Raw genomic sequence first — 18,300 nt, 5'->3', positions numbered from 1 at the left:
AATAACTTTTATTGTACACCAAGAATCAGATTAATAATAACAAACAATAAAGGACAACTTCAGCTGTTTCACCCAATAAAGAGGTTCCCATGCACTCTTTGTACTTTATTTAAAAACATTTGATCATTAATAAATTTTGTCATCAAAAAAAGACAGCGACCTCCCTCAGAATGAACAAAACAGTCACCTACGCCCCTTATCAAGGTTTTTTCTTTTTGATGAATCCGGAGCATAAACCATATTTAAGCAGCACGACAATGATGTAAGTTGTTAAAAGAGAAAAAAAGAGCAGAGATTATTATTATCTCATTAAGGATAACTGCCTGCAGGTCCGCTGGGTTATCCGCCATTTTAATTGCCGCTGCATCATTATTCAGGCCTTTAACCATTTTATAGGGTTTTCCTCTAATGAAATGAGGATGTGTGCATTATGGAAATTGCATCTCTATATGATGTAGATTATTCTCTTGAGAAACCACGTAAAATATTAATCATTGAAGCCGTATATGATAACATTTCCTCCTCTATTGTATTTGCCATTCTAGCTCTCTATTCTTGTGTGTCTTCTGTCTCTGCAGGTGGCAGGTAGGTGCTATTTCAGTTTACTTTACAGCTTCTTTTTCTAGTTTGTGAAGTTTAACAAGGGGATCTGAATTGAAAATAGTTTTTTATACAAGACAAGGAAAATATTTAGTGTCCATATTGAAAAAGTTTTTTCTTTTGCAGTTAGTTTTCTATTACAGCTTTGTTAATAAAACAACAATAACAACGTGTTTTAAAACCAGTTTGGTGTCACATTTGCTTTAAATAATTGATTTATACATGGTTTGGAAAACTAGCAGTACAAAAAAGACATGTACACATGGAAAATACTATCACATGATCAACAATATTTTTACTATGTAAAGAAATGGAAACTAACCTTGTCCCTTTATAATAGAATACATTAGTTGAATGTAGAGTAAATCAAATTTACTGTAACACATTAAAAGACATTAATACAACATTTATAATTACTCTTTACAAACCAAAATAAAGGTAGTTTTATCCTTCTGTTCATATACTAAGAATTTTCAGCTGCACATATTGCTAAATAAAACCCATGTAGTCAATAATTTCACATAGAGGATAACCCGTGAGATTAAATATGTAAAAACATACATTAACAAAGAGAACAGTTACATATAGATGAATCTAAAAAGCAAAATAAATAAACAAATGCATAAAACTGCTCATATACCCTTTTTTAGGGGAAGAAAAGATGGTGGGATAAAAAGATGGACAACAAAGGGGTTAATAGAGAAATGGGAAAAAAGAGAAAATACTTAAGAAATAGAGAGACTGTAAGAAGAGAAAGAGCTGAGAAGTCATATATCCTCAAAGCAGGGGATTGAGATTCATCTGACAGAAACAAGACAAAAACAGAAGGAGAGACCAACAGAGGTACAGTGGGGTTTTGCATTGGCATGGAGAGGGTCTGTTTTGTTGTTACCTCCCCTCTGTTTTTCTCTTTCTCTGTGTCTCTCATCCTCTCTCTTTCGCTTTGTGTTCATATAGAGACATCTATACTGGAGACAGGAGAGTGAGAGAGAGAGAGAGAATTTGGTCGTCTGCCTATCTCCTCCTCACCATGGCGCCCCTGAGACCAAGCAAGCAAGGAGAGTACACATACACACACACTTTTACCCGCCGCTGAGGAGAACAGCTTGGCTCTGTGTTACACTGAAAACCCCACTTTCCCTCAGTCAGACAGACAGGTAGACAGCTGGGTGTTACACTAAATCCTCTCCCCCATGTGTTCCTCCTAACACTGGCTCTGCTCTTTCTGTCACTTCTCTGTGTCTGCTCCTTTCTTTATCTCATAGCTCGTGCTTTAAAGCAGAAGAAAAGAGTCAGCCCTGGAATAAAATAAAACTATGATATGATTGTAAAATGTAGAGTAGTTTATGAATAGTTTAGAGGAGATGTCAGGTTTTAAAATTAAAGGATTAGTCAATGGAAACAGCCATTTATGATGCACTGAAAATAAAACATAGTGTCTCCCACAGAAGTGTTATCTGTCCCTTCTCTTGTCTCTCTCTCTCTACCCTGACCCCAAGTTCGCTTCTTCTAAGCACCACTTCACCCTAAGCCTACATTTTGTGTGTGTGTGTGTGTGTGTGTGTGTGTGTGTGTGTGTGTGTGTGTGTGTGTGTGTGTGTGTGTGCTGAGAGCTTTTTGATTTCCTGTGTATGTGTGTGACAGAGAAAGGGAGATGAGAGAGGATGATGGTCAGGCTTGGCCTACTGACTCATCCACAGAGAGAACTGTGTTAATACAGGAATGAAGCCATCACACACTTGCACACACACCCCCACACACACATAGACAGCCTCTTCCCATCAGTCTTTTGTTGCACTTGCCAGTGATGATGATCTCACCACATAGCAGGACTGAGCCTCAATAGTCATCCAGTTTGTCAGTATGGCAGACAGACAGGCAGCCAGTCAATATGGCCATCAGTCATGCAGCCAGGCAGTCAGTCAGTAAGCAACAGCTAATTATCAAAATTGTAAGTTATTCAGGCACTTAGGTGGGGAGTTAGATATCAGATAATGTAGATAATGTAATCTCAGCCAGCTGACTGTATTTGAGTGTCATTACGTCAGCCTTAAAATTTGCTTTCTCTTTAGAAGAAAACTGACATCATACACAACAGAAAGACAGAAGAAAGAGGCACAAACTCATCTCTGTCATCAAACTCTGTCTTTGAATTTCCTGCTGAAGACTCAGATTGAAATCCTAATAAGCATGCCAGGTCAACAAAAAAGTCCTGAAAACTGGGAGAACTGGAGCATTCAAGTTCAGGCAAGATCTTTAAAGAATCTATCCCCACTTTCATTTCCATCGGGATCAACTGTAGGAGACCGTTTATAACGTCTCCCCTCCAAACAGACTTTGAGGCTGCAGATGATTTGATTGTTCTAACAAAGAAGAAGAAAACAGAACTTGTAAAATTAACAATGGCACTGTATCTCTGAAAATCCCCACATGGTAATAGACCCAAAACGGTTTTTTTGGTGTAGGTCTTACTGTATTTGCACTCTTTAGCTCTCATGTCATGCGATAGTAGTGTGTTAACTGTTCCTACAAAACATGCAGATGCAGCATTTAGTTGCACTGCATACAACTAACATGCATTTCCAACCGACTGATGTTCATTCACCAAACAAACAGTTTATAATTTGCTTCGTTGCACATTGCAAACGCTTAATTTTCTATGTAAAATGTATTAAAATGTATTGCATTGCATTTCGTATTTGGCTGTTTTATGGGTTATGTAACTTGCCTGACATGTCCCATATGAATAAACATCATTTGTATTCTTTGCTTTCATTGTATTCAAATCTGAGCTTTGTCATGTTTCTTTAGTTAAAAATAAAAATATATTATAAAATTGTATCTACTCGTTTTGTTAGTAGTTATGCCCCCCTGACACCTCTCAGGCACCATAAAGTATTCTCAGTATGTCAGCCATCGGCTAAAACCAGCATTTGTTATTTTCCACCAGGGAAATTCAGTTCCTGAAAAACATAAAAGTTCCTTCCCTTTTTTTTTAATCCAAAGCTTTAAAATGGTGTGTATTAAAGAAAAGAAACAGTCTCCATTGTTGGCATCTGTAAAAAGACACTCTGAACACACCATAGAAATCTGTAAAAGAGAATAATGTGGTCTAATCGATTGTTTACCCGATAAAAGCCTTGTTGTTACTTATCTAACAGTACCTGGCTGATTGAGTTTCACTTCCCTCAGGCTTTCCCATAACTCTAGTCTGAGAAAAAGAAAGTGCAGACTAAAATATAAAAAGGCTTATTTATTAATTTATTCCGTTATTTTAAATGAGAGTCAGAGTTGATATGCAAGTGGTGTACCTGATGAGCATGAACAAAACAGAGAGCTGGAGTTGGAATATTCTAAGAACAACTGTATCCGTTGTTGTGCTAATCCTAAATGAAATATGTATTCAGTAAAAGGATTAGGGCGTCCAGTGTCATAAAAGAAACCACTTACCAGCACCAAAGGTAATTTGTAACCTTAGCAACTGCTTGGTGGAAATGAATGGGGGATTAGGATTGGCTGCAGCCAGCGTTGTTCTCATGCAGTCAAAACAACCTACACAGATTCGCGCACACTGTATTTGTTCATACTAAAGTCAAGCATAAAGCGCTTGTGCATGCACAGAAAAGTTGTGCATGGAGACAAAATGAGGTTTCATACTTAATATAAAACTTCAAATAAGAGCAAGGAAAATAAGGATTGCACATGGAAGAGAAACAGAAAAAAGAAGCACAAATAAGAAAGCTGAACCTGATGCTTCTAGTTTTTAATCACAGAAGAACTTGAAGCAACAGTTAAAAGGTTAGTCAGCAGCCTCACAATGATAAGCTGCCAACTAACAGCAATTAGTGTGCTTCACCTTTATTGATTTAACCGACACATTCAAGGTGGCTGAGTGTGTTTATCCCGTCTTGTTGTGTGACAGTTCTCAGAAAGCAGAGGCCTCAACTGTACTTGCAGGTTCTCACATTACACCTAATGATGCCAGCTCTCGCTTGAACAGTCAAGGGTGAGTGTGTGCCTGTGCTTGTATATGTATGTGCGTACACGCAGAGAAAGAGAAAAGCAGACAGAAATACATACATTGCAAAATACATCAATAAGAAGAAGGATGCGCAGGTGAAAAGACACACGCAAATGAGGAGATAAGTCCAACGACGAGAGAGAAAAGAGGGAACGAGAAAGCGAGAGGGATTAAGTTCTAAATAGCCACTTCTGTCTGGTTCCCCCACCTTGATGGAGACATCTCAAATAGCTAATTGCTTAATCATGTGGAAGTGACAAAAGCCCAACCTTGTTCTCATCTGTTCTCTTTCTCCCTGCCTTAATCCCTCTATCGTTTTGTGCCGTGCCTTGCTGTGCATATGTGCATTTGTTTGTCCCCTGACTTTATCTGTCTCTCACTCAATGTGACTCATCATTTTCCTTTGCTCACCTCACCTTCTTACTTTCTGTCACTCCCTCGGTAAGTCTAGGGAAGCTATTAAAACGGTGGCAAATGGCTTCTCGGGTGACATTTGCTGACATTCAAGGAAGTGCATTTATCAGTGTACTATAGTTCACCTTGGTGAATGAAATCCATTTGTGCTGCTGAGATGGCCTGGTGGCCCCTCTCTCTCTCTCTCTCTCTCTCTCTCTCTCTCTCTCTCTCTCTCTCTCTCTCTCTCTCCATCCCTGTCCCTAAATGGATGCCCAGTGTACAGGGAAATGGCAAGGTGGCGCGCGGCTTCACAGCTGCTCTCAAATGTCATGCTGGAGAAAAAATCTTTAATGGGCTAAGTGTAGCCTTTCCAGCCCTAACTTGTCAGGTAATCAGAAATCTCTCTCTCACTCTCCCCGTCTCTTTCTTCACCCACCTTTTCCTTGTTCCTAAGCTCCCCAGGGCCATGACACACCACTAATTACCTGTTATACCAATCGGAGAGTGGGATGGCATGAAAGAGGAAGACTGCTTTTAAGATGGGAGGATATCACATCTTCCTTCTCATTGCCTTCACTCAGACAGGCTGCATATTTTTAGCTTGGTTATGTTTTTTGTTTTGTTTTTTACTTTTATCAAGCCAGGTCATAACTCTTTGGCTCTAGAGTCATCTGAATCATGACACCTCCTTTTATAAGTGGCTGATTTTCATGTAAGTGAGAGGATTTCTTTCACTATAGCTGCAGGAACCTGCATCTTCCTCTTGCCAAATGTCAGTGTTTTTTTCAGGAGGGTTTACATTATGACATGGCAAGACAAAACACATAAATTTCTGTGTAAACAAATTCCCAGCTCCCTTGTATCTGCTTGAACCATGACCAAATGCTTTCAGACCGCTAAGTATAAGTAGATAAGCAGACACTGTGTGAAATGAAATAGAATCCTAAAAAACAAGTAAAATATATAAAATTTAATGCTTGCTTAAAACAGCGCTAATATTTATCATATCAACAATGGACACAGTGGCTACATGTAAACCACACACTTGCAGTGAACGACAACTTATTATTAGTTCTGACAAGCCTTTCAGCACCTTTCTGCTTTTTTTTTTTAAACTGACTCGCATCACCTTCACTTACAGGCAAAATCCTAAAAGCGCTGCATAAGTCAACACATAACTTCTTAACACCTAAAAACAGACAAGGTTACTGGCTGGTGAACACAGAGGAGCATTTTTTTTTAGATAAAGATCCAGACATTTGTTACAGGAAACAGTGAATGTTGAATTTACATTTGCCACAAACATACTTTAAGTCACCCTGAATGCTTGTGATGGTCATATTTGCCATTTAAGCATAATGCAAAAAGTTTGAACATGCATGATCATACCAACCAAGCTTCAAGCTAGTATAGGCATCTCAAGTTAGTATTTATTCAATTTATGTACAATTTGTCTCACTGAGACAAATTTAACTTCTATAATTTATATGTTTAGTAATACCATTTACAGTTAAAATTCCTGTTATAAAAGTAAACGTTTTAACATTTGCTTTTAATATGTAAAAAACAAACAAACCGAGCCTAAAGTAAATAAATGGAAGTTTACATTCTGGCTCCAGATACATGACAAACATGGATGTGAAGCAGACATATATCTCTGCCAGAGATTTCCATTTCTCCCCGTGGGTGTCAGGTGATTGACAGTAAGCAGTCTCGTGCGGAGCCCACATAGAAAAAACACACACAGCAATACAACACAAGCACTACACATAAGAGAATTTAGGCTTTTTTGAATTGTTTCCTGTGCTATTGTTACTAATTCATCTTAAATGGCTTACTGAATTACTTGATATAAAAGAGTTAAAATAAAGTTATCTTAGGAAGAAAAACTATGGCATGGCCATAAGAATTAAGTGTTACTAGTTAGTGTGGATAAACCTTTTGTTGGAAAGCCTGTAGAGGAACTAGAAAGGTAGTCAAATTAATGTTAGAAAGATAAGGCAGGCAAGCTGAAGCAGGAAGTATAGTAAAACATAATGTTTATTAACTGAGAAGAACACTGTTATCATATTGTCCGGGTGGATGTTCTCTGTTTTTTGGTCTCCATTGTGATGGATTTTTTTTTTTTTTTTAGAAAAATAGCATCATTTTTAATGACACATTCTCTCTTTGTCGACAAGCTTCACACTCATGTCACACTGCATTGTTTACGTGCATATTGTGATTAAAATGCTAATGCCTGGTGAGGTGCTGCACTCCATAGTGGCTTGTAGCTGGACAATAGCTCAGGTCAGTGTGGTGAGACAGGAAGCGGAAGGTTGATTGAGGATGGGGTGCGGCCCCAATCAACTAAACTCCTCCACATGCGCACATATGCACAAGCACATACTCATAAACACGCACACACGAGCATGTTCACATAGACATGGAAAATAACTGAGCATGAATGGAATTGGTTACAAGCACGCACAGCCACATACCCAACCATCGCTTACCCGCTGGCATCTGAGCATATGCGTGCACGCTCACATGCAAAAAGTTCATTCAGTAGCAGGGTGTAATGTTATTTTCCTCTAGGCAAACTGTTAAGAACAAGCAGCAGAAGGAAGAGCTGAGGGATATATGACACAAATGGAGACATGAAGAAATACAGAGTGACAGGAGGAGGGTGTTCTCCAAGAAAGGAGCAAGAGGCACTGATTTTTGGGTTTCACAATTTGAAATATTCAAGATTATTTCCATAGTATTTCTAAATAAATAAATTGAATGGTTGAGGCATACATTTTTCCGCCTGCATATTTCACAACATAAACCAAGAGATCCTCAGACTGAGTTAAATTTTGGCAGTCATAAAACATCCTTTTAAAGTGGAAACTCAGTAACTACAGAACCTTGTTTTCTAAAATGTAGTTTAAATCTAGTCTTTCTAGCAATTGATTGCTTTGCTTGAAATTTGTATCAAAGAAGTACAGTGGAGTAGATTTTCTTGTGGTGCCCACAGAACTAAAAAAAATTGAAAAATCAACCATAAAGGGTCTTTTCAGAATCAGTCTAGCTAAACAACAGAGTTTTGGAAAATGCTGGAACTGAAGGAATAGTCCTTATGAATTCTCTGCATGGTTAAATGGCTTCAGTTAAGAGAAGAAGTATGCTGTTTTGTACTTTCAGTGACCTAAATTTCAAATGTTATTTCTATTTTAAAGAGGGAAGTAGTTTTCTGTGACATATGTGATTTATAATTTATATCCCTGTTGTCATTACCTCATTGTCGAAGCTAAACTACTGTAGACCACACATTGTACTCCATGTATTCCCACTTCACAAAGAACAAAACACAGGCCTTAAGAAACACAAGACTTGAGAAAAATCTTGCATCATTTTTTTCACTGTTGAACTTTAACTCACATTAGATCAACATGGAAATTTATTTGCACAGAATGCATTCACCCTTTCAAAATCATACATTTCTGCACCAAGTCCCTTCTCACGCAGATCTAAATTAAACACAAACACACAGCCTCCATAGTCTTCAGGCTGCTGGTACTTATTGTTGTTTTCAATTCTGCCGTTGAGCTGAATAAGTAAAGATTTCTGTCAGCTCTGGTCTGCCGCCTTTCCAGAGGACCGGACCTTTTAAAAGTCGGTCTCCACATTCTGGCCTTTCATAGTGCTTGGCCTCTTTATTGATAAGCAGGTTTTCCATTCAGGGAAACATGGACTGCCACACAAAGACTTGAGAACAGGGAATGACCTTTGGGGTCACACATCATTTGAGAAAAATAATTCAATTTTCGCTGCTTGGCTATATACAGATGTAGGTCTTGCACTGCTGATGTGTTGCACAACAGCAAGATGAAGCAAAACACAGGCACAACTTTATCTCTCTTCCCGGCTTCACTCTCACTGGTTTCTGTCTCTCCTGCCTCCCTTTGGGTGGCAGAAATGGGGGTCTCTTACTGTGCGGCATGATGCTGTCAGGGATTCATCTCGCCGCAGAGTGAGACCTGTCTCTCAAAGCCTTGTGTGCGTGTGTGTTTGTGTGCATGCAGAACTATTAGCCTAGCCCAGCAGCTCCAAGAAAGGGCACAAAATATCTTGTTCGCACCTTTCCCCAGACAGCCTGTCCATGAAGTGCTTTTCTGTGTTAGAATCTGGGATGCGTGCATGTGTGTGTGCATATGTGAGCATGCCCCCTGCAGACTTTGCTATGCTACCGACAGTGAGTTGACGTGAACATGACTGAGTGCGTGTCTCAGTTATGATAGGGGAGTCCTGTCTGCTAAAACCACCTCTCCGTCCACTCAGGAGAAACAATGATATTTATGTCAGTGGACAGTTGTTGTGCTCTTATTGCACGAATTCTCTTTTCTGCAGTTTTGTTCGTCAGATTAACCTATAAAAAAAAGAAGGAAAAAAAAGATTTACCAAAAATCAACATTTTTAAAAACAAAAAGTAATCCTAAAACTACAATTAATTTATGAATAATGAATGTATCTTAGCTCAGTTTTAGAATATTTAATATGCCCTAGTTCTTACGTGCTTACCACCATTAACTTTTAATTTTTTAAAATGTTGGATTAATAAATGATATAGTATGCTGCCCTTTCTTTTGCAGATAATTAAGACATTAATAGCACTTTTTTCTAAGCAAAGCAGTGTTGCTGCTATAGTTTTTTTTAACAACATAAATGTTTATGATGAATATATTTGAAACCAGTTCACTGGATGTGTATCTCATTTGGTGCTTTTCAACTTCTGCTTCTGAGGCCTACTTCAAAAATGTTTCTTTTTTGCACTGTTTACAAGCACATTACAAGAACTGCAGTTTTTTAATTCTTATTCTAATGCACTGGTCACAAATATGGGTTTAGCTCGGAAAGATTAGCATGATTAGCATTTTCATGGTCATATTTAGTCAAACCAAAGGCAGCAATTATAATTTCCCCATAATAGCCAAACTAGGAATAGTTGATTCACTAAATATTTTTAGAGGTTGCTCAGTTGCACAGTTACGCGCAGCAAACATACACTCAAGCCCGCACAAGACTCCACACACACAGAGAAATGATCAAGTACCTCCTTCTTAATGAGAAAAAAGCCTATCTGCTGTGAGATTTGGTAATTATTAAATATTAGAGGGTACTTTGCCTCAGAGTTCTTCTGCAGTTGATGGGGCCATGGTGATAAGTTGCAGTGCCACACTAATAGTGCCATCCACCAGCACGACACTTCAAAGAGGCTGGGAGTGGCAGCCATGACACTTTGAGGCTCCGCAGAGGAGGCCGTGCTGTAATCATAATTGTTTCTAGATCAAGAAGTCCATAATTAATTTGCCTGTCTTGAAGTTCGGCAAAGAGGAATAATAGCTGCTGGTAAAGCGGAGTGAGTGTGCATGTGGGGGCATTGTGGGAATGAGTAATAGCAAAAACTGTGCAGAAGAAGCACTAAGGACATAAAAGTGAAATAAAAAATGTGCCATGGCGTTTAGATGTTTAACTGTGCGCTGTCTGTCCATAACAGAGGCGGAGGTGGTGTGTGCGTGTTTGTATTGTATTTGTGTGTCTTAACGCCATCCCATTGTGATAGATTTGACATGCCATAACGACGACAGTTTGTCCAACAGCTTCACGCCACTTAATAGTTCTACTCCAGCGGTATTTAATGCAAGGGGCCCTGGCTTTTTAAAAACTATTTAAAAGAATGCACACAAATCACAGTGTGCAGAAAATGACCGTCTTAATGAAAACAGTGTTCCCTCAACACTGCCCCGCAGGAGGTCCAGGACCTGAGGGACTACTTGGGAATTCAGGGACCACAGGGTGCAGAATAATGGCCATGGAACCTTGACTGCAGAGTGTGCACTTGTTATGCAAAAAGGCAGGACTGGTAGCCTAAGGGCTGAGATGGGAGGGCAGAAACATACATACATAAACATAGGGAGGAGACAGCTGTTCCTTAATAATCTCCGGTAAATAGTGCCTGAGGTAATTAAGGTGCCCAGTAGGAAGAGAAAACACAAACCCTTTTAGCAAGCTTTGGCTTTGGAAAGTTGCTTTAACAAACAAGTTTAGAGATCCAGAAGAAAATTTACATTGACTGTCAATTGTTATTTGTTAAAATAAGATTTTTACATTTTCATACATTTGTCCAGCAAAAAAGATGTTGCAGTCTTGACATCTGTGAATGGGAAAAGCACACATAACTTGATCTGTGACTTTGACATCTCTACTTAACAGCATTCAGTGCTCATGCAACCATTAAGGCCTCAAGCAGCTAATTTCACAGATACTTTGGTATAATTACTGTTTATATATAATTATAATCAATTTATATTTGGACAAAATATTTCTTTAATGTTTTTCCTGCTCATGGTGCTTGCTAAATATATAACCTCATCATGGAAATTAATATATTACGGAGGTTTATGACAATTCAACACAGTGACTTTCTATGTCTGTGTATGTGTGTGTGTGTGTGAGAGAGAGAGAGAGAGTTTGTGCACACAAATGGATTATGTTTTACAAGCACTTAAAAAATAATAAACAAAGATTGCTGCCAACAGCATGCAACGATGAAGGTGATGATGATAGTGATGATGGTGACAGATTTGATGATAAGACAACAGCCGTCACTGATGATGACTATGATGACAGTGATGCCTCCTTAGTGAGTGAGTGTGTCTGAGTCTGTGTGTATGAGTGTGTGAACCTGACTTATTTTCTTCATCCTCAGATTTGGATTCCAGAGCAAAGAGGTGTGTTGCTAATCTTTGCAAGAATGTCAGGTGTGTGCGTATGCGTGTTTGTGAGCGTTGATTACACCCTCCTCTCCAGCACAGAGAGCCGACATTTCTCAAGTGTGTGTAATTATAGTGAGCGCACAGCCTTCTAAGCATCCTGTCAATCCGAATCAGAAAGAACGCACACATGTACACATGTACACAAACACACAAAAACTATTGTGTTTTGAGACTGTGCTTTCGAGTGTGTGTAATTAGCCTGTATGTGTATGCATGTACGTTTATCTTCCTTAACACGCTTATCTGTGCATCTGATTTTAGCCCTGCTACTCTATGCCCAGTGCGAAAATTTGGCTCCAGAGATTGTCTACATGTCTGCGCAGATCCTGCTCCTGGCTTCTCCTGTCACTTGATGGCAAGACTCTGGTTTCAGACACACACATGCAAACACACAGACTGACAGTTAGGTGCTAAACAGAGGGTATAACGATTGCCTTTTTAGCTTATAGCTCAATTATGGTCTCAATGAGTATCTAGGCCCCAAGGCCAAAACTGTCAAAATGCCTGTGAATTCAAGTGTTGGAAAGAAAGGTGTATTTACCAACCACCTGTCAACAGTGTCACACTGGAGTTTTCTGTTAACCCTGGATTAGGTTCAGTGACAAAGTTTGCTGAACTTCATTCTCAACATTTTTGTGTAACAAAAAAAAAAGGAATTCGGCAGCAAAAAAAATACACACTTACTGGAAAACATGCTACTATTTCCACACTGTCTTTGGAGCCCTGAATGGCACGCTCCACTACTGATTCATGCATATTGTCGCTGCAATTTTGTTAAATATGGAAGAAAGTGCTGGTTGTAACCCTTAAAAAGCAAGCAGGAGCAAAAAACTGATAACCTATCAGAGTTTAACTGAGGAAAATACGGAAAATTATGGAATACTTAGATCTGTCAAATGAAATGCATATACCTCTAAAATGTCTCATTTTGCAAAAATTAGCAGTCAAATAAAAAGTATGGCACTGTGGCGGTTAGTCACCTCATAGCAAGAAAGTCCTAGGCTTGAATCCAGTCTTGAGTCTTTCTGTGTTGAGTTTGCATGTTTTCCCCATGTCTGCGTGGGTTCTCAACAGGTTCTCTGGCTTCCTCCAACATGGGACTATGTTTAGATATCCTCTTTTAAAGATTTGGTGTAAGATGACAAGCATTGTTTGTTGGTTTTTGTCTGCTTTGCAGTCTCTACTCTACTCATTCCTTTATGATGTTTCATGTGTTAAGCATATTCATGATGGAAACCCCAGCGGCTGCTTGAGTTTCCTCACCTCACTTTCTCCCTCTTCCTATGAATTTAACAGAGAGATAGCAAGAGGAGGGTGGCAGAGACAGATAGAGTGGGAGAGAGTTAGCAGAGGATAGCGAGAGAGACATGGTAAATTACATTGTCAATTCAAATCCTGCCACTAATGCATCTCATTGAGTCTGTGTCGCTGTCATCCCGGATGCTCAGTTATCTGTGTCACTGCAGCCAGCAATGGAAGGCTGCCATGTTAACAGCCCAGTGAAAAACCAGCGCAAAGTTTAGCTAGCCAACACGCCCTGAGCCAGGACGAGAGAGGAGAGACGGCAGAGATGAAGTAAACGTGCTAGCCATGAAAAATTCATCTTCCCTACATGAGTGTGTGTGTGCCTGCCGAGCTGTATCAGTTTAATTACTGCTAGTGCCCCGGCCTCCATTCCGACACGGCCTCTTTCCTGCGTGAATTAAAATATCCCTGTAACTTCTCTCTCACACACTACACACACGTAATTGACATGCACACACTCAGAAGTGCCAGTGCTATACATGCAGACTACCTTGTTGTAGCTACCCCCCCACCCTCACTAACCAGGCCCCCTCCCCAGTATCCCTCCCCCAGCCCCCGTCCCCATTCCTCGTCCTCAAAACTATTTGAAAATCAATTATCTCAACAAACCAGCTGTAAGGAGTGGGTGCCAGCCACTTACTCCTGAAGTGAATAACTTATTTGAAATTCATTATTGTGTTGAGCGGTGCGACGGGGCCCTCCAAGACTGTGTTTCCCCATTCCTATCTAACCCACTCCCTACTACTGTGCTGGACTGATCTTTTTTTCTTCTGTCACAGTCCCTCTTGCCTTCCTCCTGTCAAGCAATTTTAACCAGCTGAGCGCTATGGACATAAGCAGACAGCGATTCACACACATACACATGCAGAGCTCCCTTGATTGGTTCATCTCATTTATTTATCACATGCAAATCATGGGATGCCTAGAAATGGACTTTTTTCTCCTGCCTGCGTCTACAGGCATGAATACGGATGTTGGGACCAAAGCAAGGTTGAAAAGGGAGGGCGAGCATATTCTCTATTTAGTTTTCTTTATTCATTAACATTTGTGACCTTATTGATATTATTGTAATAGCAATGTATTAGATTGTCTATATTGCCACTCCACCTTTATGGAGTTGTTTTTCTTTTCTCATTTGGTCCTAATCATGCAATATTTTAGACAATACTACTCTTCTAATAGGAAGATTGATGATGACAACACCCAAGTTCACAAATCAACATCCACATTGAAACAAATTCTCTTTGCATTGTGTATAAAATCTACACAAGCTGTGCGTTATGGTTCAGCAGCTATAACTCTTTAATGCTGTATTCTGACCATCATTAGTATTGTGAGAAAACAAACAATCCTGCTGCCTCTCATTTACTTCAATTAAGTTTATGTGTTGACGCAGTTGGGATGACGCTGCAAAAACAAAAGTTATTGCTTGTCTGGTGAAATAATTGAACTTGGCTGAAATTCTGCCACAATGCAAACTCAAACCATGGCCATGCAAACAATCCTGGTAGAAAAGACCACTAATGGTTCAATTACTCAAACAAGCCTACTGAGATCATATCTTTGTGTCTCACTGCGCTATTATGTGCTGACGTATTATTTTACGTACTTCAGTTTTGGACTGAACACTCGGTAATGCTCTTGGAAGTGGGAACAAATCCCTGCAGCCAGTTTCCAAACGCTTGCAAAATACCATCTCAGCAGACAGGTAGAAGTAGAAGGTAATACCCACAGTTTAGAGTATTGACATACTTCTAGATGATACTACAACTGCTTCTGCCACTAAAAAAAAGCAAAGAAAGAAAAATGCTATTTCCTACATTCTTTTTTATCCTGTGAGAACCCTGACAACAACAACAACAACAACAACAACAACAACAACAACAGATATGTACTTGCCAAAAAGCACTGCAGAACACAATTAGAGTAAAATGAGTGTGTATACAGGGCAGCTGCTCTTTTGGTAATTAAACCTTTTGTTGAAGGTTAAAAACTAATTTGACAGGGATGCTCATAAGTTACATTTTCTGAAAACAAGCTGTGTAAAAGTTTAAATAAAAGAAATGATCTTTTCTTTTTGCTTTGTGAGAATAAGAATCACACACAGAGACAAACTAGTGGTATGCCAAGGACATTAGTACTATAGCAGGCTGAGAGAAATCTGTGCAGAAGTGAGTAAATGTAGCACCAAAATTTCCTGTAATCTTTCTTTCTTTCTTTTTTCTTTCTTTCCTTTTCTGTGTCTTGTCTGTCCTTCTCTTGCCTACTGTGTATGACCCTCTTACGCACTCCATATACCTCGATGGAGGGAGCGAAAGTAAGTGAGTGTGACAAGGCTGTCATGTATGTTCCCGCAAAGGCCAGCAAAGGCCAGTGCAGAGACAGGAGGTGTCATATCCTTACATCTCTCTCTGTTTCTGCCACCAGCTGGACTCTCCTTCTCTCTCCTTTTCTGTCACACTCTATCTCTCTCCCATCCTTTTCTGTCCTCTCTGTCTCGCCTCACTTCCTGTGTTACATTCTCACTGTCACACTTCTCAACTTCTCAGCTCTTTACCACTACAGATCTCGGTTAATCCTTCTACTCTTTCTCAGAATGCCTGTATAAGTCTTGTAAAGAAAAAAAAACTTTCAGAGTTGTCATTTCTGTTTTCAGGTCATTTTTGTAAAAGTGTACCTACGTCTACCCAGAATTATGTAAATATTTAATAAATATACATTTTAATATAAAGTATTTATATATGATCCTGCCTTTTCTTTTGAATAGCAAGCAACAAGGCAGCTAAACTCTACCGTTCCATAAGGACAGTTAGAACTAGTGATCATGGAGAAGTTTAGAGGTGACAGAAATTATTTGTTATGACAGCAAGTTTTTATATTAGAGAAAAATGTCAGCTGATTGCAGCCAAAAACAATAAGAAAAGATATTAATTTTAGTAAATAGACATTTTTTAGTCTTACTGTATGCACCCACGCAGCACATTTATATTGTACATAAAGTTCTTTGTCTGAACTAGTTTGAGCTTCAGTATCTCATCCAGATTCATGCTGTCCCACAGCTTAGTGTGGGTATACAGTCACTATAAGGGTTTGGGGTGAAAAGAGGATGCCAGCAGTCCAGCTCCAATAGTGACTTTAGTTCTCTGTCAGTCTATAGAGTACATGATGTGATCAGCCACAGTACACATGAGTGGCCAATTATGTTTTTTTCTTTCAGAGACTAAAAGGATGCAGCTAGAAGCTGTTATGCAGGTTTGTACAGACAGCTGCATTTTTATAATAGAAAAGTGTCATTCTGTCAGGTGTTTGAGATTGACATCTAACAAACTTGCTGAAGTATATGCTCTCATACACATCCCTGACAAAGAAGATGTCACGGTCTGGGTGGCAGACCGTGGGGGATGTTGGAGAAAAGGACCCAAACGCTGGACTTAGTGCAATGAACAGTGCATTTATTTACATTGGGGGTAAATGTACACCACGCAATAAGTCTCCAGAGTGCTCCCTCAACTCCTGTGTTGTGCCTTCTCCCAAGTGCTGGTATTCCGTGCTCTCTGCTCCTGTGCCTACGCACACCCTGTGCGTCCTGCAGTCCCGTGTTCCGCTCTCCTGAGGAAAAACGACAGACACAGTCGTTATGGCACCAACTCCAGTAGGCATACACTGACCAACACTATGAACACTGGCATGGAGTCTAACTCAACGATCCTGCGCCGGAGGAAGCTCCACCGCACTGTTAAGTAGCTCCCCCGATGAGCCTGATCAGAAGCAGGTGTGTGAGAACCTAGACGTGACCGGCAGCCGGCAGGGCCACGCCCATCAGGCCTGCAGGTGGCTGTCCTTCATCCTTCAGCCACACCCGCAGACACCCACATGTACACACACCAGCATGGAACACAAGAGCACAGTGCAGCAAATATACATCCAATACAATAATAATAACAATAACAATAATAATAACAACAACAACAGCAATAGTAATACTAAAGGTCCACACTGCTCACGGACCCCAAGTCCCCGGAACTGGGTCCGTGACAGAAGAGGGTCTTTCTGTTACTTCTTCACAGTATTTCTGTCCCCCAAAAAGAACTTAAAAACACATGTAAGCAGAAAAATAACACTTTACTGGTAAAGGGTGGGCACTCGATCAGATTTCATCATCAACACCTAACACTATTGTAACTGTTTCTGACTCGCTCTGCCTCAGGTGTTCAATTGTGTCTTTTCTTTCCTTTTTTTCAAATGTTTCTCAATGTTAAAGAAACTGTAACAACTCTAGCTGAAAAGCGTGAATATATATCCATGTGCACATGCAAGCATGTGCTCTCAGGTATATTTTTGTATACGCGTGCAAACACTGGTGCCAAACACACAAATGAGAACACCTACTGTAAATGCGTACGTGTGTGACACCTGCCTCAGGGCTGCAGCAAATCGGTCAGCTGAGCCATCAAAGTAGAAACGGGGTCAAATTGGCTTTTCAACCACTCTTAATCTTCCAGTCATTTGTAAAACCCGCATGCCCACGAGGCAACTCTATTCTGCAACTCACAGAATAATAGATAATTTCATCACCTGACGAGCACACAAATATCAAAAAGGACATAGAATGAAAGTGTGTGTGTGTGTGTGTGTGTGTGTGTGTGCGTGCGTGTTCTAGTTTGTGTAAGTGTCGGTCTCCGTATGTGGCATTAGCTGCTCAACTGGCAGTGTGTGTGCATGTGTGATTTGTGTTTGACCATATTCGCATACCCTTTTGAATGGGGTTTGTTTGCATTGGGAGTGAGCGAGGGAGAGTCACAATCAATGCCAAAACCATTATGGGACACACTTTAAGTAGAGCAGCCCCATTTTAGCAATTTGGCAGTAGCCGAGCCCCACATATGGAATTATTTGATCAATACCCTTGTAGCTTGATAGAGAGGAGTAAATTATATGATCAATGTTGTGTACAATGTCAGTATCTCCTCACATTGAGAGTTTCTATTTGTATGTGTGATTCCCTCTGTGTGTGTGAACAAGCATACCAGTGTGCAGGCATACCAGTACATGTGTAAGTACAGATATGTAATTCCTGAATGCTATTGTCCATACATTGTTGGCGTGCTGCTGAGAAACCATTTAGTTTCTCACTTATTGGTATAAAAGGCTTGTTTCCTGAGGCTCTTTTTATATTTC

General features: G+C 39.9%; 1 long non-coding RNA gene across 1 annotated transcript; it reads left to right on the top strand.

The window, feature by feature from the left end:
- Positions 1-3,380, top strand: LOC113035535 (uncharacterized). Its single transcript, XR_003274356.1, has 2 exons — positions 1-1,757; positions 2,673-3,380. It is a non-coding gene; the product is annotated as an uncharacterized LOC113035535 (long non-coding RNA).
- The last annotated feature ends 14,920 nt before the right edge of the window (positions 3,381-18,300 follow it).

This window comes from Astatotilapia calliptera, chromosome 13 (assembly GCF_900246225.1).
Source record: "Astatotilapia calliptera chromosome 13, fAstCal1.2, whole genome shotgun sequence".
Lineage (NCBI taxonomy): Eukaryota > Metazoa > Chordata > Actinopteri > Cichliformes > Cichlidae > Astatotilapia > Astatotilapia calliptera.
This window is presented reverse-complemented; position numbering and strand designations above follow the sequence as displayed.